Consider the following 25298-nt stretch of genomic DNA (forward strand, 5'->3'; position numbering starts at 1 on the left):
GTTAAATCTGAAGAACTGGTCGCATAGATCGTTGGCAAATGATGATAATTATAACATTATGTATCTACATATATTTCATCGTATTATGCATGTATATGATCAATTGGCGAAAATTAATGTTAATTAAGATTTCTAAAACAGATGTGTAATTAATCCGTATACTGGAACAGAAAAAAAAAAAATACAAACACAAACGTACAAATAATTATTAATTAACTATCATTATCGTGGAAAATTAATTCACGTGTTTCATATCACAAACATAATTATACATAAATAATAATTTTTAATTCGTTCTTTGCGCAATTAGACAAAGGAAGAGTAAAAGGAAAAAAAAAAAACAACGATGAAATAATAATATCGAATAATTCATATTCATCAAATAAACATCGAGAATGCATTGCCTGTACATGGTTCTTCGTATCTTTGAAAAAAAACCGCAAAATTCGCTATATAAATAATGCATAAAGTTCGTGCAATGATTGCGAAAATCGTACGCACGCGTCAACAATGGGATCGAAGATCGCGATCGGTATTTGGATTCGCCTACTTCGCGACGATTTTTGCAAAAATCTCCTCGCCTCGCAAATCGTCCGTATTCTCGGAATCCAGCGACGCTGTTCGTGACCTAATGATGTAGAACGCGATACGCGTCTTATTTTACTTGGAAATCACCCTTAAGCTTGTAGGTACGCCGCAGAATCGGTAATCAGGTACGCAACTACCTGATCGGAACAGGCTTTAATCGCGTGTGTCAAATTAATACTTGTTGTTACATCAGGAAAACCTGATAAATAACGAAAAAAAAAATGTTTCCAACCCAAGATTTCAATTATATATTCCATTTACATTTTACTCGACGAAAATTTAAAATTGATTGAATTTTTAATTTAAACTTCATCTTTTTTACGGTCATCATTATCATCTATTATCTGTCCTGGACGAGAAAAGAAAGCTTCTTATTCTGTTGTGATAAAGAAACATCGGAATAATATCTCTCTCTCGTAACATTTCTTAAACTGGAACGACGAATCTCTGCGAAATAAAATTTATTCAGGCATCATGAATAATATCGAAAAGATTGAATTAAATTATCAAGTTTTCTATCGGTATCAACCTTGTTATCAACGTGTTGTGTCAAAAAACGTATTTTAAAACCAATGGCAGTTTCGAAAGTAATCGTATCCGAGACGAAACGGTAACCCACGTAAACGAGATTTCGATCTTTTGCCGAAGTAGCAGCGAGTTCTTTATTCGTGGAATAAGGCCACGGGCATAATTATGTAACACGAAACTCATTTCTTTTTTCATTTTTTCCTCCCCTCCTCCTCCTCCTCCTCCTCCTCCTTCTTTTTTTATCATTTTTATTTTTACCCTAAAAAAGATCGAAGGAAGGAAGGTCGACGACAAGGCCGTGGCGCAACAATGTGACTTATTACTTTAACGATCGCCCGGTATATATGAATGAGGCGTGCAACAACGCGGCACGATAGCGGTTATCAGTGGTGCACGGTGGGAGGGGGAGGGGAGGTGACGAGCAAGAGGCAACGCGAAACGAACGAAAGCGGAGAAGATGAACGAACGCAGCCGGTGGAACGAAACTCCGTGGGCTTTGAACGAATTTACTATCGTAAAAGCACGCCACTATACACTACGCGTCGTCGGCCAGCGTTAACAGCGGAGATTACGTTCGTTGTTCATTCAGTTTCACGAGAACACGTCGAATATTATCCTCGCTTCGTTGATAGCCCGCGTTTAATAAAAAACCGCAATATTTTCAGATTATTAATTAATTAATCTAAAACCGTATAATCGAAAGGTTTAAAGATTATTATCAGAGACGTTTGGTAATTTTTTTTTTTTTTTTTTTATTAAAATACGAACAGGTTAGGTTTTCCCTAACCTAACAAAATTGTTGTGCAACTGAAAAATACGTTTACGTTATAAGACGCAATTTTATCCGTTCCGGACGATTAGTTTTATGTAATCTTGGTAATTTTAATCACTTTACTTTTAGCAAATTGAAAAATATATTATAAAATATGGGAGATTAACCTTGTTCTCTAATGTAAAAAAAGTTTTACATTATAATCCCAATCTTTTTATTGTTCTAAATGACCAGTTTTATATAATCCTGATAATTTTAATCAACTTACTGAAAGCAAATTGAAAACTTTTCGAATAATGAGAAAGAGAGATATCTTCTTATTAAAAAAAAGAAAAAAGAAAAAAATAAATGCAGCCTGATATTGAAGCCATTATGATAAAAATAAACATAGACATATAAAAAAAAAAAAAAAGAAGAATAATTCGTTTGTATAAAACACGATTTTTCCTCTCTGCAATATTCAGTGAATACAAGTTGTGGCCAAATCTGACCTGAAATCTTCGCCTGCAAAAAATATATATATATATATATATATATATATATATATATATATATATATATATATATATACATTGTAACAAGACCATTCCACCACTTCTTTCAATTAGTCTTCGAAACTTCGAAAGAGCATCGAACGAAATCGCACCTGCCGAAGTTTACGGCCACGATAATGGAGATTTTCACCAGCGGAGGCCGAGTGCGGTGTGCTTTACATGTCGGCCCTCGTTACGAAAACTGGAACGTCGTTACCGAGCAGAACGCTTCAATTCCTCGCGCTCCAAATAACTTTTCGTCTTAAGCGTGCCTGCCTCCTCGCCATCTCTCCTTTTTCTTTTTCTCTCTCTCTTTCTCTCTCTCTCTCTCTCCTCCTCTCCTCTCTTCCTGAGCGGAGTGGGCCGGTGTGTTCTCGATTCCAGCCGGGCGTCGATGCATGCGACGATCTCTCGATCGATCCATCGATCGAGGTTCGAAGCGTGACTGGATACAGTATACGTGCTATTTTATAAGCGAGGTTGTTATTCGTTTGCAACAGCCGATATTAAGTACCTTGGCGTTATTCGCGGGAGGAATATATATGGATTTATGTGGGGCGTGAATCATCTAATGTCAATGGAGCATGAAATTATTAGGTAATTATCCGTACAGATGATTGACTGGGAAATTGAATTCGCAGTGATATAAGCGGTCGCTAATGGTACCGATAATAAATAATATTGTATAATGGGGGCGTTTTATCATTATTTCGTGTATTATTCGAAGACGTATGTATGATAAGATGATAATTGATTTTTAAAGCAACGTTTGGATTAAACGATCTTTCTTCTCGTTTGTCTTTTCTGGCTGCATAGAAGGCATAAACAAATCCTGGGAGGATGCTAACTGTTAAGCTAGCACTCGATTATTATAAAACATGGAACTGTAAATGGACGCCAAGTTGGAATGCTCGACGACTATTCTTCATTTTATGCGAAACACATGGGCACCGTTGGGAATTTCCAACAAATCTTTGTCCCCTTGCGTCCAAATTTTACATCCCTAACGAATAACAAAAGATTTCGGGTCTACAAAATTTCATTCCCCAACACGCATCGTATATCATCTTCCACGCCATCGTCTTTTCAACATTATTTCAACGGTCCGTCTTGATCCGTTTCTCGAGAAGAATGTAACTTTAAATTCCGTTCCAATTCTATTCCAAATCTTTTTTCATCCATTGATGTTAAAATCTATAGATTAGAAGATCTCTACAATTATTCGAGGAAGAAAAAACTCGATCCAAATTACACATTCGCACATCCAAGTTTCAGAAGAGGAATCGAAATCTTGGCGCCTCTTGATTTCTCGCGACGGACGAAGAAAGTATCGTTGACCCGCCCGATTATCAAACGCGTCCGGCGCGAGATAGCGAGCCGAGCGAGTTCTAGGAGCAATTCTAGGGGAAAATACGGCAATACGTAGAAAGTGGTCGCGTGGGTGAGTCGAATCCCACGCCGGGTGTTCCGAATGAAACTTCACCGGCGCCGCCGTTCAGCGACGAGGAGGAGTCGCTCGTCTTAAGTTATACGATGTAGGTCCATTCATTCGGGGAGCACACATAAAAAAAAAAAAAAAAGGAAGGAAGGGAGGGAGTGAAAAGGAAGGGGGAAAAAAAAAAAAAAAAAGCGGGGCGAACCTTAAAATGCCAAAGCACCGCGAGGTGAAAGGTTCATCTAAATAAACCGTACCTTTTACTTTCCTCCACAAAAACCTTACTGAAATGTGGGTCACCCGTAAAACTCGATTCCGCGTTTAAAAAAACTGTAACCCCGGCTTGCTTGCTCTCGCAGCAAGCTCTCTTTTTAATAAAAGGAAATTGTTTCACCGAGAATACGCAGCAGCGCGGTGTAAGGATACTGTACATTCGGGTATAAATACTTGTGCACTTCTTCTTCTCTCCCGTATTTATCTCTCTTTGGACGGTAAGCATTTTTTTTTCCTTTTTCAAAAAATAAATTTAAATTCGCGGCCGATCCTTGAGAAAATTCAAACTACTTAATTCCCGCGTTAATATAAATGTCTCTTGTACGAATATTATATTTCAAGAATATATCATTAAGCAAATATGACGTAGTTCATTAATTTTCGAGGAGAAACGATGTGGAATAAAAGTGGACGTAGAAAATCGCATATGAGAATTAATAATTTTTCCAAAGTAAGAAGAAAATCGAAGAATTCCAATTAGATGACATAAAATCGAGGAAAAAACATGGGAAACGAAATTCTCCAACAACGTAACGTCTCGTCTCCCAAACACTAACTTCGTTTCCCTTCGTTTCACGCGTCGTTTGCTCAAGTTAAACAGAATTCCACGAAAATTTCACCGGCTTATCGCTTATACACCTGACACTAGGGCTCGTTTTCCTCTTGCGCGTACGCATGGCTCGCCATTGGAACGTCCCATGGAACACGGTGTTATCGGCGGTGATACCTAGAAATATTATAGGGATCCCTAGGAGGAGCGCGCATGCGCCGAGAGCCGCATAAGCGTTCGAGGAAGGCTTCTTCTTCTTCTTTTCTCGCGATCGTCCCTCTTTTTTCTCTCTCTTTTTCCTTTCCTTTTCTTTTCTTTCTTTTTCCAAGCCAACTATCATCGTGACTCATCCAGAAAAGTCCGAGTGGCGGTGCATCGCACACGCTCGAAGAAACGGCAGACTGGAAAAGAAACTAGTTTTCCCGCGGCGGATCGATCGATCCGCGAACGAGCCGGAGGGAAATCTCGGGGAACCGGACACACAAACACGTTCGCCTAGCCCCGAGCTTCGCCATCGTTCACGCCTGTTGTATTATCGGAACCCCTGCGTTCGTGATCGAACGAGACGAGCAGCGGTGATTTTTCTATCCCGCGGATAAAGCGATTTCCTCCGGCGATTTCTGTCGTCGTTCCCCCATTTTCAATAAATTGCATCCACTAAGCGGAATGCTCCGCGCCGTCGTTCGCGCCTTTATTGCAACCCGTACATTTCACCCGTGCGTTTACAATTCGTGATCCTCGATTTTATTTCGCCCTGATGAATATTAAGATAATTGGAGGGGCAGATTTACGATGATTGGGCAAATATCTACGATGTTTTTTTAAGAACAATTGAGATAAACAGATTGAACGGATCGGATTCGTTGTTTAGGGAAATAATGGTGGGGAAAAAAATTTGCGAAAATTACGAGTATAATTTTTTCGAAGAAAAGAATAATAATCGTGCTTACTTTTGAAATTAATTAATAACGCGTGAACTTCGAAGCATGTTTCCAAAGCATGAATGGAATAACAATGTACGTACTGATACGTGTATTTCTGAACAAGTTGCCAAAACATTTGACAAACGTTTCCCTATCGGAACGTTCGAAACAACGCGCGACAAAAGAACCGTCTCACCATTGTTAGACCGATACGCTATTTCGATATTATTCCTTTTTTCTTTTTTTTCTTTTTTTTTTTTTTTCTTTCAAACTGCCACGTTTATCGTTGCTCGTGGAGGATGCGATAATTCTCGCTGCGATAACGCTGCTAAGTAAGTATCGGGAACGAAATTGGCGGTAATGATTTCGAATTTCAATACAATTCTATCCATCTTCGAAGCAACAACGATAAATATTCATATTTTCTTCGACGTGTCAATCGTCTCATAACCAAACTTCTCCACTGAATAATAAGAATTATCTTATTATAAATCTTATCAAGAGATTTCAATAATATCTGTATTCATTATAATTTCGAGGTATTCGATTTTTTCCAAACTGTCAAGGGAAGGTGATTATCGAGGAGGAATTAAGAGGATAATGAAAATTATCACGAAAAATTGAGAGATCTTCCTCTCGTCCGTACAATTCTATCCATCTTCGAAGCAACAACATTAAATATTCATATTTTCTTCGACATGTCAATCGTCTCGAAACCAAACTTCTCCACTGAATAATAAGAATTATCTTGTTATTATCAAGAGATTTCAACAATATCTATTCACTATAATTTCGAGGGATTCGATTTTTTTTCAAACTGTCAAGGGGAGGTGATTATCGAGAAGAAATTAAGAGGGGAATGAAAATTATCACGAAAAATTGGTAAAAGATCCTCCTCTCGTCCGTACAATTCTATCCATCTTCGAAGCAACAACATTAAATATTCATATTTTCTTCGACATGTCAATCGTCTCGTAACCAAACTTCTCCACTGAATAATAAGAATTATCTTATTATTATCAAGAAATTTCAACAATATCTGTATTCACTATAATTTCGAGGGATTTTTTTCCAAACTATCAAGGGGAGGTGATTATCGAGAAGAAATTAAGAGGGGAATGAAAATTATCACGAAAAATCGGCAAGAAATTCTCTTTGGGAGGATAATTATTGAAGGAAGTCGGCGAAAGCGAGGCAACGACGCTGTTTATAGCAACGACGAGACGTTCGAAAAATCGAATTAATTCGTGTACAGGGGTCGAGGTGGGTTGAAACGTTTCAAAGGCCCAACCCTCGTTGTCGTCAACCCAACTGACGATCCCTCGTGGAAACACGCACACTCGAGGGAGAAAGAGAGAGAGAGGGAGAGAGAGAGGGGACACGCGTGGCTTATCGATCACTCGCAGAAACGAGAACCCTCGTGAAACAACCGGCGACCGGTGTTTCCAGTCCGAGATATTGACCTAACAGTGAATCATCCGGTGACTATACATCACGATTATTATACAATAGTCGTCCAGTCGCGACCGTTTTTCGTGCTCGGCTTGCGGCGAACAGCTGAGAGGATCTCGTCTTGGAATAAAGGAGGGGAGGAGGGAGAGAGGACGAGGATCGCCTGCAGGGGAGAATCGTGGATCGATATGAATGAGAGAAGATCTCGTGGATCCGTTCCATGAGAACCACGAGGGGGGGAATTTCGAAGAAAACTAGTTTCAAAAAGGGGGAAGAAGCTGTGGCTCTGGTTAGTCGAGGAGATGCGAACACATCGCGTGAAAATCGCTATTAATTCGATTATAAACGTAAGTGCAATTCATTTGCATTTGATAACTTCAGAGATTTCAGTTCGTGGGAAGATCTGCACGATAAGTAATTTTAATCCCGATCTTTGGTTTCGATAAAAGAAAAAATATATATCACAAGTTGTACCCTGTTTCAAACGAAAGTAGGTAAAAAAGAATGATTGTATTCCATCTGTCGAGGGGGAAAAATCCTTTCGTTCTTCTTCTTCTTCTTCTTCTCTTCTCTATTAAGGTTAATGCAAATTAACCACCACTGTTTTGTACACATTTTCAACACCTACGACTAAAATGGGAAAAAGTGCAGACTCGTCGTAAAATGAATATGCATAGTAGTCGCTTTATACCTCGTAAAATAAACAATATGCACGTATAATCTAAACCGCAATAAAAACAGAACGTGGCAGAAATGCACCGCCGCATTTTCTTTACGTCGCGTCACTCAAGTTCACAGTTATAATAAAACTCGACGGGGGGAGGGGAGGGAGAGGCGAGGAGGAGGGAAGAAGGGGGAAGAAGGGGAAGAGGGAAATAATATAAACAGGAGTAAAAGCTAAATCTAATCTAATCTTGTGTGTTCGATGAAAAAAATATCGTACGCGATATTCCATGGAAGGAAAATAAAATATCATTTTCCCTTTTAATTACAGAAAAATAACGCAACGCAACACAAGTGCGAAACAATTATTATTTTGCGAGAGGAGAGGAAAATCAATTTTGCTCAGATAAATTTAATCAAATAGACGGAACAAAGCGGTTTCTTATCACAATAATTCATTCATTTTCAAATCGTATATATTACTCACAAAGATATGTTGTTGTCAACTAACTGTTACTGTAAAATAACAAATTATTTATTACAATACACATTTTCATAAAATTATTACAATTGTGTAAACAACCTTTCGAACGAAATTTAAAATAAAAAAAAAATTCAATTCATTATATACACAAATTAAACGATCCCGTATAATATTTCTATTCTTTTTTTTATTACTATTATTTAAATTATTTAAATTCGCGAGAAGAGAAATTTATACGCAAAAAAAAAAAGAGAGAATCGGTTTGAAAACAAATGGGACTAGCATTATTTACGCGCTATAACGAGGAGAGTAATGGGGCAGATGCAATCGAAATTGCAATTGATACACGGTTGTTTCGTAATTACGTCTCGATGATTAACATTCGAAACGTCTGCTCACGGCCGATAATTAATTGACGATTGTTTGTGCAGGACGTAACGACCGCCGTGAAATCGCGCGCCGCTCTTCGCACGGATATACGTCGCGTATATCTCTCGAGCGTACGATAAGCCGTGTGACGTGCTGGTGTTTTCATTGTTCTTTCCATTCACCCGATCCATTATACGAGAGAGAGAGGAGGTGGAGGAGGAGGAGGAGGAGGAGTGGAAGTCGCGGCCGATCGTGCAGCCGCCCGCCGGACATCGAGGGCAAACGTCGAATCAAAAGTTCATCCGTCGTTGTCGTCGAACCAGCGGCGTGCTTCTTAATTTTTCAGTTATTTTTAGAAACGTTTGATTGATAATGGCCACGCCACTTGCGTGTATATATATATATACGTGTTCCATCACACACGTGAACCCGTGTCGTATCGATCTATACAACAGAAATATATATCCTTTCATTAAACGAACGAGCGCACACTTGGATAACGTCGTTATCTTTCGTTGATTAAATATTGTAATTGAGATATTTGATAGCATAGTTTATTTTTTCACTCTTCTACGCGAGTGAAGAAGTTATTAGAATTCTCAGTTTATTTACATCGACCGCGCTATTTGTCTCGATGTTTCCAAAATTCAAAATATATATCGTATACCATTCTCGTATATATTTCCATGATTTAATTAATTACAAAGCAAAAGAAGAAATGGATTATGGAAATATACAACGTCTAAATCCAGTTTCACACAGAAGAAACTTCCCTTAAGCGTGGTCTTATAAATCAATAAGGTATTAGATATCAATCACGGAATCTTCGATCATTTATATCACTCGTCGAGACATTTCGAATCGGTATTCTGCAAGACCTTCGCGAAGGTGGACCCCTTCGAGTGCACGATTTCGTGCGAGTGCGGCAACCTCGACATTTTCTACGACACGAGGATCGTAGGGGGCTTTCCACAGTCATCGGTCTTCTTCGCTCGGCCCTTTCTTTCCTTACCCTTCGAGCAACGTGTCTCGATCGATATTCGAGACGTGCTCGGTGCATGCTCGTACCATGGGCTCCGCAAAAGATTAGCGAATACCATGAGCTTAGCGTGCCCTCCCCTCGGGCATCGTTACCATGGGAACGATTCATCGAAAGTTTGCTCCTTCTCTTTCGTTGAATCGCAAGTAACTAGCCGAAAGCGAGAGTGGGAACTAGGGAACTAGGGAAAATTCGAACGTGGGCGGCGGTAGTTAGAGGCCGCTCAACACAGGATCTTGACCCGTGGAGAGAATTGGTAGATAAATTTCGAGAATATTTCTGGCCAAGTTTGAAAACGCAAGGAAAACTTTCTTCGTTCTTTGCAAGCAAACTTGTACCACATTGCCTCAATTCTCGTTTAAATATAAATCTGCATAACAACTTTATCATCCAATATAAATTATATTATTTTCCCAAAGATTTGTCAAAAAGGAGAGAAAATCTCCTTTTATTCGAGACGAAGATTACCGAGATTAAACGAACGATTTACGGTATCCGTTCAAACCGAATTAACCGTATTAATCGGTTACACACAAATCGAAAACGCAATACCATTGGAAAACATTGCGCGAACGAGGAAGCAAACACACACACACACACACCCACGGTTATTCCAACCTATTCTCAAATTGATTCCACGTTATTAAACCAGGTAACAATAAATACTCGTAAGCCGGTATGATTTTCCAAAATACCAGCGGGGGTTGAACGATTAACAACGGACAAAATCCACCGACAATCCACCAATAATATATATAATGGTAGCGGATTAACGGATTTCCCGTTAACCACCATTGTGCCCACTACAAACGGATTTAAAGTTTGGCCGGAGGCTTTCAAAGCTTCGAGATGATGAAACCGAACCAAGAAGCTTCCTCTCATCTTCTCGTATCGAACCGTGTCTCCCCGACTTCCATGTCGAAGAATCTCTCTCTCTCTTTCGCTCTCTTTCTCTCTCTCTCTCTCTCTCTCGCATTCTGATAATTTTGTTTTGGCAAGCTGCACGTTTGAAAGCATCGTGGCCAATTGTACAGGCCCGTACAAAAGCGTTATACCGTTGCTTGCTCGCGCAGCCGGGGGAGAGGGAGCCCCTCTTTGTCCAGGAATTTTTCTAAAGGCAGGCACCGTGCCGGGAGCAAGGATAAATACCTGAAAAGAGAGAGCGCACCGGATCCGGAGGAGATCTCAGGTTGGCCAATTTCGTCTGTCAACCGGGCACAATTGAATCTGTATACCTATCCGGTACACAAAGAGGGATTCGTCACGAATTACTTGGAGCAGCACCGGTTCCAATCCTGGAAAAACGCTTGAATAAATTTTCTCTCGCCGAAGAGAGAGAGAGAGAGAGAGAAGAGAGAGAGAAAGAGAGAGAGATAAAGAGAGAGAAAGAGAGAAATTCATTTTTTTTTTCTTCTTCTCCTCCTTCCTGTTGCAAAGATACTTTCAGATATGAATAGATCTTATTAATATTTATATACGTATAGATTTTGAAATCTATTTTTTGATATTTCATCATTACGAAAATTTCATTCTTAGTATAAAAGAACGTGTGCGCGTTTAATTTAATATATCATAAATAATAATCGTAGAATCTATCTGTTTTCGCTCGCTAATCGCACCAATCCAGAAAGATTTATAGAAAGTTAAGACGCAATAAGGAGGATATCCGTAAATAAACTCGACTTAATTGAATTTTGTAGTAAATCGTCTTGTATTAATAGAGAAGCTTGGTGCGAATTAATGGAGAAAATTTCGCGTGTATAATTGAACAAATCGATCGAAGCGATCTACTTGAGACAAAAGTCTCTCTTCTCGTTTCCTCGATTCTACAAAAAGAAAAGAAAAAAAAGAAAACAAATTACACATTCCCGAGCAATACGAAAATAAATTTTTAACTATTAATAATCCACCGATAAATATCTATCATTTGTATCTGTAAAGTGTTCGAATGGTTAAAAAAGAAAAAAGAAAAAAAAAAAAAATCAAACCACATCGTAGCAAAAATAGAAAAAAAAAATCTCTCAACCTCGTATAAACACACATACACACACACGCATAGACACACACGTGCTCGCATCACCATCACTTTTAATCGATGAACCAATGCAAAATGATGACGACAGGTAGGCTACAGCTGCAACTGCATACTAGACAAATCCAAACCGTTTTCAAAAAACAATGGAGTTCCGGTTCGATCCGTACATATCCTGGCTTTTTCTTGCGCGGGCAAAAAGCTGTTGCACAACAAGCTTCCCATTTGTTGAACAAATCTCACGCATTCCTTCCTTCGCTCATCGTCGTCGTAATACAATCCATCGCCTTTAAAAAAGCGTCCTTGCTTCTGCACGAATTCTGGACGAATTTTTCTCAAGAAGAGAGAGGCGTTTTCCCGCCTCGTCGTGTCCTTTGTCTAAAATTAAAGGGGACGATATAACACGATAAGTCCGTTGCACCGTGCGTGCTTTTCGCAAACTCTCGCTTTTTCTTTCGCCCGTGCTAAATTAAAAATTCGGCTGGAATTCGCGGCGCATCTCCTCGCGTCGATTTTTCGGACGGCGCGACAGGGCAGGCAAAAGCGGATAGCAAGCAAGCAGGCAGGCAGGCAAGCAAGCAGGCAAGCAGGCAGGCAGGCAGGCAGCACTCTCTCTCTCAATTGCAGCTGCGGACTGCACCGGATGTTTTGGCGATGACGGTTAGCTTCAACGATTTCCTCTGACACGCTCGCTCGCGCCACGCGACTCGCTCGACAAAAACTCGAGTCGCGAATTCTACTCGAATTAGGGATTAAAATACGTACGAGGGGATTAAACTTGATGGAATTTGTTCCTCGATTAATGTTGTTAATGTCGTTTGAGGGATCGATTCAAGTAAATACGTATTTCGGGGAAAAGTGTGGCAATATTGCTCTATAAAAAGATTGTTGTCATATTATTCTTGGTATATATAATTTTTGTTAGTAAAATTTATTTATAGCTTGGAACATAATGGAGATTATTCGAGGGAGTTGCAAGTTATTAAAGTTATTACGTTCCACTTTGTATTTTGGGTATCAACTTACTGTTTCCGTTTCTCAAAGTATCTTCAAATTTTTTAATTTTCCCTCGAAAAGTATAAATTTTATTTATCTACAATTGTTGTAAGATAGTCTGAATATAATTCTCTGAATTTTAAAAATTATCCAATTGAAAACATATATATATATATATATATATATATATTGCGTAACTCTATTAAGATTCCGAAAACTCTCCGAACATCCGGTATCTTTATTTCCCTACGAGTTATATCCTTTCCTAAAATAAATAAATTTAAACTAACCGACTGTACGTATATTTATTTCTTCCCACAATTCTTCCTACATCGTCTAAAGCGCGCTTCTTGTTTCCTTAACCGATCCAAAGAATTTAAACAAATAAGGGAAATCTCAATCGCGTAAGAAATTTTCAGAACGTGTTCCTAAAAAAACGAGACAAATCAAAAAAAAAAATAGATCCTTTATTTTCTCTGGGAAAAACAAAGGAGAAAGAATCGAAGTCGAATCGAATTGATCGACATTTCATCGCGGTCACCCCTCGTTAAACGCGAGGACTCGAAAAAACGAGGCGCGCGATGGCAAAGAAGACCCGATCGATCGAATAGATCTCGAGAAATCGGGTAACAGTCCCGGCACGCAGCCTCGAAAAGCCTTGAACGCGTTTATCCTTGAATTCCTTGCGAAACAGTCGGTCGCGGTGCCACGGTTTTGACCGGCGTAAACACCCGTGCACGCGAATGCCCGTGGCTCGCGTCGTATTCACCGGCATCGAACCGACGTGGCTCGCCAAGGGGTCGGGAGACAAATTACCCGGTTCTTCGTGCACGAAAACCACGCCTGGAACAACGGCTCCACGCATGCGGCCGTGGCGCATCGCGTCACGCGTGAAAATACCTTCTTCTTCTTCTTCTTCTTCTTCTTCTTCTTCGACGTATCAGCGCCGCTGTATTTATATGTCGCGACTATCGATTCAATGCCCGCGACACGATGCGTTCGCGTAAAAGGCGACAGATCGATGGATCGTCGCGATTAGGTGCGACGAAATGATGTATGATATATGTAATAAGAAGTGTTGACTCGAATTTTGATAGATCCTTGAAATTTTTTGCCCAATTTGTTCAATCTGTTGTTGGATAAGAAATGGATAAGAATATTGAGAAATAACTTGAAACTTCTGAATGGAGTTCAATTTCGTGCCAATTTTTGACATACAGATTTATTAGCAAATTCTACGAAAGATATGATTATTTTAAGATGTGTAGAATTCGTCATCAGATTATCGAGTTTTATTTGATAATTTTATAATATATAAAATCTGTAGGACGATTTGGATTATATCTGCATAATCGGTGAATTCAATTTTAAAATTTTCGAACAAAAGTTTGCGGTTCTTGCGGCCACTCGATTATCATCGAGTTTTTTCAGAAAATTATTCAACGACACCCCTGCAAAATTCGAGATTGAAACAGGTGATAAAGGGTGTGGTTCGGTTGAATAGAAACATCGATCTTGGTGAATTCTTTGAACGGACCACCGCAGGGAATGGTTTGACAAAGAAGTCGACGCCTCCTGGAGTGCGAGAAGACTAACAACAAGATGGAAGCGAGCGTGCACGCATCGTCCAAGAATATCGAAACTGTGAGCGCGTTTTTCGCGTTTTCCTCTTCCTCTTCCTTCAGATTCATCATTATCGCGGATATTTCGAAGAACCACGGACGATTTTTTTTTTTAACTCGTAAAATTTTTACGATTGAATCGTTGTGGGTTGAATCGTCATAGCGTTCTCGCAATAATGACGCGAATCTTGGATAAATCGTGTCGATTTCATTGAACAATGACACCTATGATACATCTATCCACGACACACGGCCGCATATACACACAAGTTTTGCGATACAATCGGTGTTACACGCAACTACATACTGAAATTTCATTCATTCGTGTATTCGTGATGTAATAAATCGTGTATTCGTTCTGACACGGTTCTGGGATATCGATTGACGGTCGTGAATGGAGACTAGGTCGCGTCAGCGGCCGACCAATTCTATTATTCAAAGTTCCCTGCTATTTATTTACGTATATATCGCTCTCGTGTTTCCCCTTTGACACGCCGATCCAAACAGCGTAATTTACCGGATAATCGCCAAAAATTATTTCCGATATATTTCGAAATATATTAGAGACGTTAACTAATATTGGATATTTATTAATCCCACGATTTTAGAACAATTTCGAAACGATTTTGCGCAGACGCAAGGCAGGCCAATTCGAAAGTAATAACGCCGCGAAAATGTATCCACGGAAATGGGTTAATACGTTGTTCCGGCCAACCAAAACTGGCACAACGACTCGATGATACCCGAAACTAATAATGCCAAGAAAGAACTTTTAGTCAAACGACGAGTTAATTACTCGATGTGAAAAAAACATTTTTCGAATACAAATCTATATGGAAAGAAATTGAATTTTGGAAAGAAATGAGACCAACTTCTCTATCGTAACAATTCTACACGATTTTCCCATCCTTTCGATTTCATTAATCCTTGGTTATTCAGCGAATACGAATCGAATATCAAAGTGAATCTCGAAACAGCTGTTGGCAAAAAGCTGGCGGAGGAAAGCACCGGCATTAGTAGTTTTAAACGTTGATCTCGGTAGCCGAAATTCCGGGTGGAGGATTCCACGGATTCCGCGGCGGGAGGGGAAGGGCGATAATCTCGCAAATTTCATTCCTAAAATGGGTCCATCCACGGAGGGAAGAAGAACAAAGGCAGCGAGCGGGAAGGCTCCGTCCTCCTCGTGCGGAAAAAGAGCGGCCGCGTGGCGTCGACCGAGGCGTGCACGCTGGAATCCGAAGACGTTCCCCACACAGCCACACAGCCACGCGTGGACGCGTGCACACGCACACGAATATCGGTTTATCGCCGCGATGGGGGCGACGACGCCGCGGAGAAACGAGAACGAGAGACCCATACCGCGCGACACACGCGGCGACGTATCCGCCGGGAGGCGAGAGAGTATTTCGATTCGAACCCGACTTTTTATTCGAATTCGGTTCCTGAGGGAATAAATATTGCGAATGTTGGAAAATGATTGATTTTAAGAGAGAAAATAATTTTTACTAATTTCCAAAGGTTAAATCTTGAAAAGATTCGACGAACATTTGCTATTGAACGTCGTGACTAGTTTCTAGTAATACGAACCGCTTATCATCTTCTGGTGGATTAAGTTTCTTTTCTTTTTTCTTTAAATTTGCCCCCGAACTACGAATCCATAATAATCGCGTACACGATTGGACGAGCCGTGATCTCAAGGCAGGCCACATTGCAGTGAACAACTTCTTCTTATTCTTTTCTTATTCTCGTTCTGCAATCGCAATTACCTCGACCGTACCGTGACCGATCAAAGACACGACGACGAACGCTTCTCAAATCCAAGAAACCAAGTGTATCGATCGATCCAAATGAGCGATCCAAGAAAAAAAAAGAAGAAAAAGGAAAAAAAAGATTAACAAGAAAAAGGAAGAAATAACATGTTTCATTTGTAGAGGCCAAAGCTACGGCTCTCTCTCTCTCTCTCTCTCTCTCTCTCTCTCTCTCTCTCTCTGTGTGTAAACGTGTTATCGTATGTCGTTCGGTTCCGCCGCCATCGTCGTGATCGTCGGTATCGTCTTATTCTTCGAGGCGTACAACTACGAAGAAGAGGACGACGGAAGGCGTGTGTTGCACAGGAGAGAGGATTCCAGCCGAAGAAGGGCCGTTCTGCCCCGCACATCCCACCCGTGGTTTCCGCCGGCCTTGGAGCCACTGAACCACTCCGTGGTTCAACGATTCGACGAGCCCAGTGGTGCTCAACCGACCTCCGTCCTTCTCTCAAGCCCGCCACGCTTAAGTTCCACGGTTTACACGCGATAATGAACGAGAAAAGGAAGAAAAAAGAAGAAGAAGAAGAAAAAGAAGTGGAAAAAGAAGGGAGGGAAGAACAACAGAGCCTGTGCGTGGCCAAGTGATAGCACAGGAAATGGAAAGGGCTCTCTGATAGCGGGATTGTTGCGAGAAGATAAGGCCCCCTCGTATAAAGCGCCGGCTAAGTCCGGATTTTTGCCTTTGCTTTCTTTTCAAGTCCCGACCATTTCGTACCACCTACGCTCGCCAAACGAGAAAAGAGAGCGAGGGTACTACACGAGCAGATAGGAATCATAATTTCAGCTTGGAAAGGTGGTGCGCGCAGCCTACGGTCTTCCTTCGGTTTCGTTTTTCGCACGGTTTGTTGCGCCGACAACAGTGTCTGCGCAAAGGAGAAGAGGAGCCGAGAAAGCACGTGTGCAACGCGCGCGCCGATCCGCGGACCGAAACGCGGAGGGGGCTCGGATATTTTCTAATAATACTCGCCGAGTGTAAGAAAACTCGGCTTAAAACGATGCTGGTGAAAAATTTGTTAAATCAAACGTTGGAACAAATTTGAACGAATATCAGTGTCATTCGAAATGAGTTCGAACGAATATACCGCGTACGATTAACCTTTTTTAACAATCGTTTTGAGGTTAGGAACGACTACTTCTTCCCGATTCGTTCATAATTTTTTAGAAACTCGATTAGTTAGATTACAATGGAAGAAGAAAGGCGTATACGTTTCGTATATATTTTATATATATATATATATATTGAATGGAATTGAAAATATTTTTATCTATCCAACTTTGTATTTTTCCCGATAGATGTCACCCACTACTACCAATTTTACAAAAACTTTACAAATTGCCGCGAAAATAGACGCGAGCTGATTGGTCCATTTGGAGAAGTAAAATTCTCGAGAAAGAGAAGTCTTATACACACAGAGAATGTCCAAGTTGTTCAAAGGTCAATTGTGCACTGCATGCACACCTCTCTGTAGATCTATCGAAACATCTCGTCGCCATCGGCTGGCCGAACGAACGAGCGAGCGAGAGAGAGAGAGAGAGAGAGAGCGAGAGCCGTTCCGTCGCTGGAACGGGTTTAGATTAACGCGTTGTTAAGTGACCGGATAAGTGAGCCACGCTGAAATGTACTGACTCCTTGTAAATCGGCCCGAGCTTCTCAGAAACCGGAGCCCAACCAACGACGCAGCAACTAATACCGCGAACCGGAGAGAAAGAGAGAAATATAGAAAGAGGCTTAGAAAAAGCGAAAAAGAGGAAGAGAGAGAGAGAGAAGCAAGTGCCACAACGAGCTTTCGAATTCAACGCACGACCCGGACACCTTCCGTTCCTTCGTCCTGCCATCATCCCGTCTCTCTCTCCGCGCAGCCAATGACCGGCCCTCATGGCAAATACGCCACCTAATTTTTTTCTCGCTTTCTAACTAAGCCTTTCAGTCATCGGGCAGGAAGTGGGCATATATTTATATATATACATATATATATATATACACGCGCGTATAAGCCGCAACGACACGCCGTTCCACGAGGCCAAAGAGGATTTTACCCCGGCCGCGGTGCACGCGCGCCTACGTGTTCTTTGCCGCCGAAGAATTCTGTTTCCACGGAACGCCGCGCTATTGGCGCTATTGCCGCCGCCTCGCCACCAATATCTGATACGCGCGCGCCCGCGAGAGCCTTCGCGAAACGTGCGAACGACACGCGTCGCCGGCCGCCGCCAACTACTTTATATTCAATTTTTGGTTTCGTGTATGGAAGCGTGCAGATACGTACGTAGAATTTTTTTTCCCTTCATTAACGAATCTTACACCTTCGATTCTGCTAGAAGAAAAGAGAAATAAAAAGAATAATATTTGAATTCCCTTTTTTCTTCGATTGAACGTATATTATCGTGCCTCGGAGTTATAAGACGAACTAACGTGAATTTTTCACGATGGCTGCCGTATTTCATAAGTCGCTCGAAGACAAGTTGCGTTTCGCAGGCCGGAAGAATATTTCCAGTTTGGAATGGAGAAGACTTCGGGCCAGTTCCATGCACAAACGTGAGATACAGGTATATCCTCGTGTATCCTCCCGAGGGATCGGCAAGATGAGGTCGGATCCGCAAGGCACGGGCCATCTTCGAGTACCCTCGTCATGGAATAATCCCATAAACTCTCGTCCTGCCGAACCGACCTGACCAAACGTTACACGAACGAAAGGAACAGTCTCGGCGGCCTGACCTTCTTCCATCTCTACGATTTGTCGCTTTCTACGTTTCCTAACCATCCGATACCTGTGTGTATATATACATATTTGCATATATGTGTGTGTGTACCCTCGAGACGAGAGATCGTGCCGATCCACCAATCGATCGAATCAAACCGAACGAGCAGCGCCCATCCTCGAGCGTACGCATACACCGAGCTGTCCACACCAGCCTCGAATACATTATGACGCAAACCGTTTCGAAAAAGAAAATACGAGCTGACCGAGATAAGATCAATTCGAATCGACTTAATTATCCTCGACACCTGTCAAGAAAAGTCTCCTCTCCTTTTATCGCCATAAATTTAATTTAATCATATATATATATATTAAGATTCATATATTATCTCGTTATTGTTGCGATTCTCTCTTTCTCGCGGATTTATCCGAGCTTGACGTTGACAAAAGACGGGGAAAAATCGCGTGTCGCAGGTGCGCACCAACCGCTCAGGGGTCCCGAAGTACGGAGCAGCACCGGCAGAGAGAGATGCACCTGCAGGCCGGTGTGTGTGCGAGGGAGGTTCGGTAGGAGGCCGACGACTCTCGCACGAACCAGCACCGTCTTACAGAGGAACGAAGAAGAAGAAGAAGAAGAAGAAGAGAAGGAGAAGAAACAGAAGAAGAAGAAGAGAATAAAAAGGCGGAGGATGCAGACACAAATAGATTGCAAAAACATAATAATAGAGAAAGAGAAAGAGCGTGACGGGGTGGGATGGCGAACGAGGGGAGGGAGGGACAGAGTGGGAGAGCAGCGGAATGGGTGGAAGAGAGGAGGAGAGGAACGAGAGGGTGAGAGAGGCACACGAGACGCTTTGTCTCAAGGCGAGCTGCTCTCCTTCTTCGTGGCGGCTCTTCAAAAAGATCGGACAAAGGAACGACGAAACGGACGCGAGAACCGGGGACCAGAAACGAGCGCCGTTTCGCGACCAGTTTGAGAACCCCTTTCACTCGTCCGCGACCTCTTTGTCTACGCGCGCAACACGCTCCGATCCCTCGGATACACACGCGCCCGTCCAGGATCCTCTCTCTCTCCTCGCAGCCTATTAGGAGTCGTTATCATTTCACCTCGTCCAGAGAGGAGGAGGAGGGGGAGGAGAGCGCAGCGTGGTGCCCGTAACACGCGCACGCATCCATAGGGGAAAAAAGAGAAGAAGAGGCGCGTGAAATTTTGGACACGGACGGGGCGGCCATCGTCTTTCGTCGTCCCTCTTGTCTTCCTTCTTTTCGGCGCCGAACACCGACCGAGACGATGTCCCATGATTTATACGCGTCCGGAGAAAGATTCTTGAACCTTCCACGCTTCGGCGTTTCATAAATCGACCGACGTTCCGGGAAGCAGAAACGAGTACCCGGAACACGGGTCATTTTTGTGCGTTAATTGTGGAATTTGGAAGGAACCGTGGTTATACCTCGGATGGTTCTTAAGGGTTCTCTCCTCCACGGTGCGTGCTCGAGCAAAATCCTTTTAAACGCAAACGTTTCGTTCTTACTTACTTACTCTTTACTTACTCTGTAAATTGCGCCTCGTTTTCGAATTTTAATTTTACCCGTTATCCGATTCGTTCTAAATTTTGGATAAAGGAAAATTTCACGCTTGGAAATTGTTTCCGACGAATTTTCCTTCCTTTAAACGACACGTCTGTAACAATTTCTCCATACGAAAAATTTCTACTGACGTGTAAGTACGTACAAGCGTCTCGAGTAGATATCGGTACAACGCGAATGGCGCGAACTTTAACGTAGTTAGTGTCCCGCTAACAATTAACGATGAATCGAGGCTACGCCGCCTCCTTTTATCCTCCTCGCGACTGTTGCAGCCTCGTTAGCCGGGTTACGCGATGTAGACAACGTCGTTAGGAGAGACATTTACCATAATCTGATTTCGAATCGAATATAAAGTCGGAATTTATTCGACGAAAGGCCACGAAACGAGTCGGTCGTCTCCGAACCTCAGTTTTGCTCGTTTTTTTTTTTTTTTAAGATGTTTTGGCGGCAAAAAAGAAAGAGAGAGAGAGAGATTGCAATACCGGTGGAATAAATTACGAGAACGTTCGTCGAAGAGAAGACCGAAAGGAGCCTCTGAATTTTATTTTTGTGCGCGAGCACGATCGTAAAGAAAAAGGCAGTGCGTTACATTCGTGCAAACTTAATACCGATCGCGTTACATGTCCCAATAACATGTCGCCCAGAGTGGAATTCCTTTGCCAAATAATTCGTTCCCATCCAACGAGTGAATATTATATCGGAGACGAAAATTTCATTAGGTAAAAAGAAACGTGATTCTCAATTTATTATCGAAACAAAATTAGTTTAATCAGGTATATCGAAGAATTCTAAATTGATTACCCGTTATATTAAATACAAGAATATCAATTTTAATATTAAAAGCATTCTTTCGAGGAAAAATCTCGTAACGTCTCAATCGAATGTTCTAATCCTTTGACTTTAAAGTTCCGCTCTAAAGTGTTCCTCCTCGTAATCGTGGAGAAATGTTAACAGCCTTTTTTATCGACACAGGGTAAAATAATCGATATAAATCACGCAAGAAAATACCGCAGATAACACCTCCCATTTTCGAGGAAACATGAGGAGATAACGCGCGACGATTGCGTAACACGAAGGAAATCGTGTGGAACGTCACGAACGGGTACAAAAAGCGTGAATCGAAATTTCTTTTCCTTTTTTTTTTCCCTCGCCCCTCCTTCCGTTGAAGGATCTCAGTGTAATTCAACCCTGTCACCCGCGTGTTAATTACAGCACGGCGCGAACAAAAGGTGGTTCGCACGTTTCTCTCGCGAGCAGAAGGGATCGGTGTTAGGCAGACGGAAGTAGGTCAGTGCCGTGTGTGCGATTCGTCTTCCCTTCCCTTCGCGTATCCTTCGAATTAGCTCACCGCGTCTCGTTAGACAGACCGGAATCCGCTGTCACTGCTTTCCCTTTCCGCGACTTTTGCCATTGCATAACAGAGAGAGAGAGAGATACTTAATACGTTGTACGACACGTGTTTCAACACGCGTAGGAGAGCATTATTTTCTTTTTTCTTTTCTTTCTTAGAATCGATACACACGGCTCGGTCGATAGATTCGAAAAATTTTGGAGATTTGTCGCGTAAGAAAGAAAGGAGAAGTTGACGATTGGAAAGGCGCGATTTCGCAAGAGGAAATGCCATTTCGGTGACGCTGGGGCTTGAATATATCTAATTAATTATAAAATTATGTTAATATATGTTTAAACTCTGTTCCAAGTTTCTAATGCTAATATTAATAGTTATTATTAATTCCCGGTGTAAGCAAGAATGTTGTTAAATGTCAAATCATTTTCTTATTTTGTTGTATCGAAATGAATATAATTCGAAATAAACTTTCTACGAAAAGAAAAAGAAAAAGAAAAAAAAGATAAAGATTTCCATATAATATAACGATCCATCCATTGGAGTTTCTCAAACATTCCAAAAAAAAAAAAACTCTTGTTTTTATGAAATCGTTCGAACCCTATAAACAACCGAACCGATCGAAAGAGATTTAAAAAAGTTTCGAAGGATAAGATCTCTCTCTCTCTCTCTATTGGATCCCGATAATCTTAAAATAACACATAATTCAGATTCGAAGAAATTTTTTCAACATCGTTCACTTCATATCGTCGAACGATCAGCAGCGATAAGCAGAGAGAGAGAGAGAAAAAACACGACAAAGAGCAGAGGTCCATCGAGAATTTTGCAACAGCGAAAATCGAAACCGCGAAAGGGGGCAAAGAACGCGAAATCTCGATTACAACCTCGAACGGCCTGGAGCTGATCGTGGGGCAATCAAAAACGCCGAAAGAGAGACAGGTCCCGCGCGCCCCGATGACACACTACCAAAAAGAAGGCGCGTACGTGCGTGCGTGCGTGCGTGCGCGCGGTTGTATAACACGGACGCGCATAAAACTCTTCACGGCGATGTTTTAAAAAGCCGGCCAACACGGAACAGCGCGCTCTCCTCCAGAGGAGGAGAGCCTCCACCTTCGACGCGGAGGAGTCGAGAAAGACGGACGAATTGCCGTTCCCCTGGTCCGTATAATTTCATTAAAGTCGAGCAAAAAACTTTGGGACACGATTTGCCTCTTCGAGATCGAGAGTGGATTGACGAGCTTCACACGGGTGGATAAAGAGCGGAATAAAGAAGGAAGGGAGAGGAGAGAGAGAGAAAAAGAGAAGATCGAAACTTGCGAAGGAGCGAGAGAGAGAGAGAGAGAGAGCAAAGTACCGTCGGTGGCTCGCGAGTCACCGTCACGCTCACACGTTTACGGCGCGCGTAATACACGCGCGAATTCCCCGTGTACAGATATTACGGCAGCTCTTGTACGAGGAGCGCGAGGGCCGCGCCGCGGCAGACCAGTTGCTTGCTGCACACGCATACACACGTGAACGAAGGCGAAAGGATGAAGGCGAGCCTGGGCTAGAAAGAAACAGTTCGAGCAGAGCAGTAGACACAGTCTTGAATCTTGACCTAGGACACGCATCGCCGACTACGTCACAGTTCGACGTACTACGAAAGGCTGAGCGCACTCGGTATTTCCCTCTTCCTCGCACGCTCGTGTCTCTTGGTGTACGACGCGTACGTGTATTCGTACGCAGCGCTTGCCGCCGCCACCACCACACACTCGACATTCACACGGTACGCCCAGGATGGAAAGGTCGAGCGAGGAGCGAGGTCGAGGTTTTTCCTTGAGCGGCGAGAAAATTCATTCGCGCAGCTTCGCCGGAAATCACCGCGTGAGGTCTACCTGTATACTCTACTCGGGCTTTCTGCCTGCTCTTTTTTCGCGTCGAGCGCACGACAGGAAAGCTAGGATCATCCTAGACACGGTTTTGTTACCATTTCTCGTTTTCGCTCGTCGATCGGTTAATTACGATCGTTTAAGCTCGTAGGTGTTCCTTTTTATCCGATTGCCTCGTTGCGATTGATTGACGATTACGGGTTTCCTTTATTTCCCTGTAATTGCGCATTTGTATGTAAATGAAGAGAAATACTCGAATACCTTGCGAATAATTATGCCGATATATATTGTTCCTTGATCCGAATGAAAGAGATTTTGATTAATATTGAAAGAATTAGTAAAAACAAATATACTGCAGATTCCACGGTATTTTAAATCATTAACAAAGATAAAAATAGAATGGTTAATTGAACCGCTTAATTAATAATCGATAAGTTTATCTATAAATTTTAAGAGAAATCGATTACATGTTTTTATAATTAATAACGTTTTTTTTTTCCAGTTAATAACGATATCCGATAAAGCAATCATAACAGTCGATATGATTTTCCTTTTTCATTAAAAATTATTTCAATACATTTATTTATATCGTTATTTACGATTCGATTATTTTTATTCCAAATACTTTTCATCCCACTTTGATTGCAACCACACGCATGGAATTTCATCGCAAAAACTTAATTCAACTGCGAGAAAAAAAAGAAAAAAAAAAAACAAGCTGCCCGGATGTTGCGAACCAGAAATATCAATTAATTAAGAACCTCCTATCATATTCCAATTATATCAAATATATATAAATATTTACGAATAAAAATTTGCTCGTATCGTGCAAACAACATTATTATACGAATTCAAAATATTAACGAATAAAAATATTTATCCGTTCAAGTATATAAGTATATAAAAACGAATTAAAATAAGCAAGATAATATATATTTACGAAATCACGAAGCACGACAGATACGAGAGCAAAGGTTAAACCAAAAAGGAATCCTTTGTGTCTCAAGGTTTCCGCGATCGAATTCCACGGTGTCGGATCGGAGGGAGCGAACATCGACTGACAACGGCGACGCTTTCCTCGTCCGGACGGAAGTGCCACGTCGGGTGCATTGTTGCGAGCCGAGTGTGTACGGGACGCGGATTGGCCAAATGGAGCGAGAGAGAAAGAGAGAGAGAGAGAGAGAGAGACTCTCTTGAGCCTCTCTGTGTTCGTGCATATGCTTATACACGCCTTACCGTCCCGCGAGCGTACACACGGAGGGAAAGAGAAAGAGAAGGAGGAGAAAGAGAGTGTAGGTGGGTCGGTTGCGAACCACTTCCTCCCGGGACGTGTGCGGTCTTCGAATAATCGGATACTCGTGCGTGCTGCATCGGAGAAAGGATGTACACCGTTGTACGTTCGGTCAGAGAGAACAGCAACGAAAAAAATAAAGGAGAGGGAGGGGGAAAAAAAAAAAGAAGGAAAAGAGGGAGAGAGGGAAAAAAAAAGAACCAAAGTGTTGCTCGAATAACACTTCTTTGTACTCTTTTCGTATAGAGCCGGCAGTCGGTTTTACGCATGAAATAATGCGTGGCGTGGAAACTCGATAATACGCGCGGCGTGGAATCGCGATCTTCCGCGCGACGTTTCGACGATTAACGGTACAGAAACGCCCCACCGTCGAACGCATGTCGTATTTCCGTGCGTGTGCAGCAACGAAAAAGGAAATGGAAGCACGCCATGTATATAAGGAAG

Source organism: Apis mellifera, linkage group LG6 (genome assembly GCF_003254395.2).
Source record: "Apis mellifera strain DH4 linkage group LG6, Amel_HAv3.1, whole genome shotgun sequence".
Taxonomy (NCBI): Eukaryota; Metazoa; Arthropoda; class Insecta; order Hymenoptera; family Apidae; genus Apis; species Apis mellifera.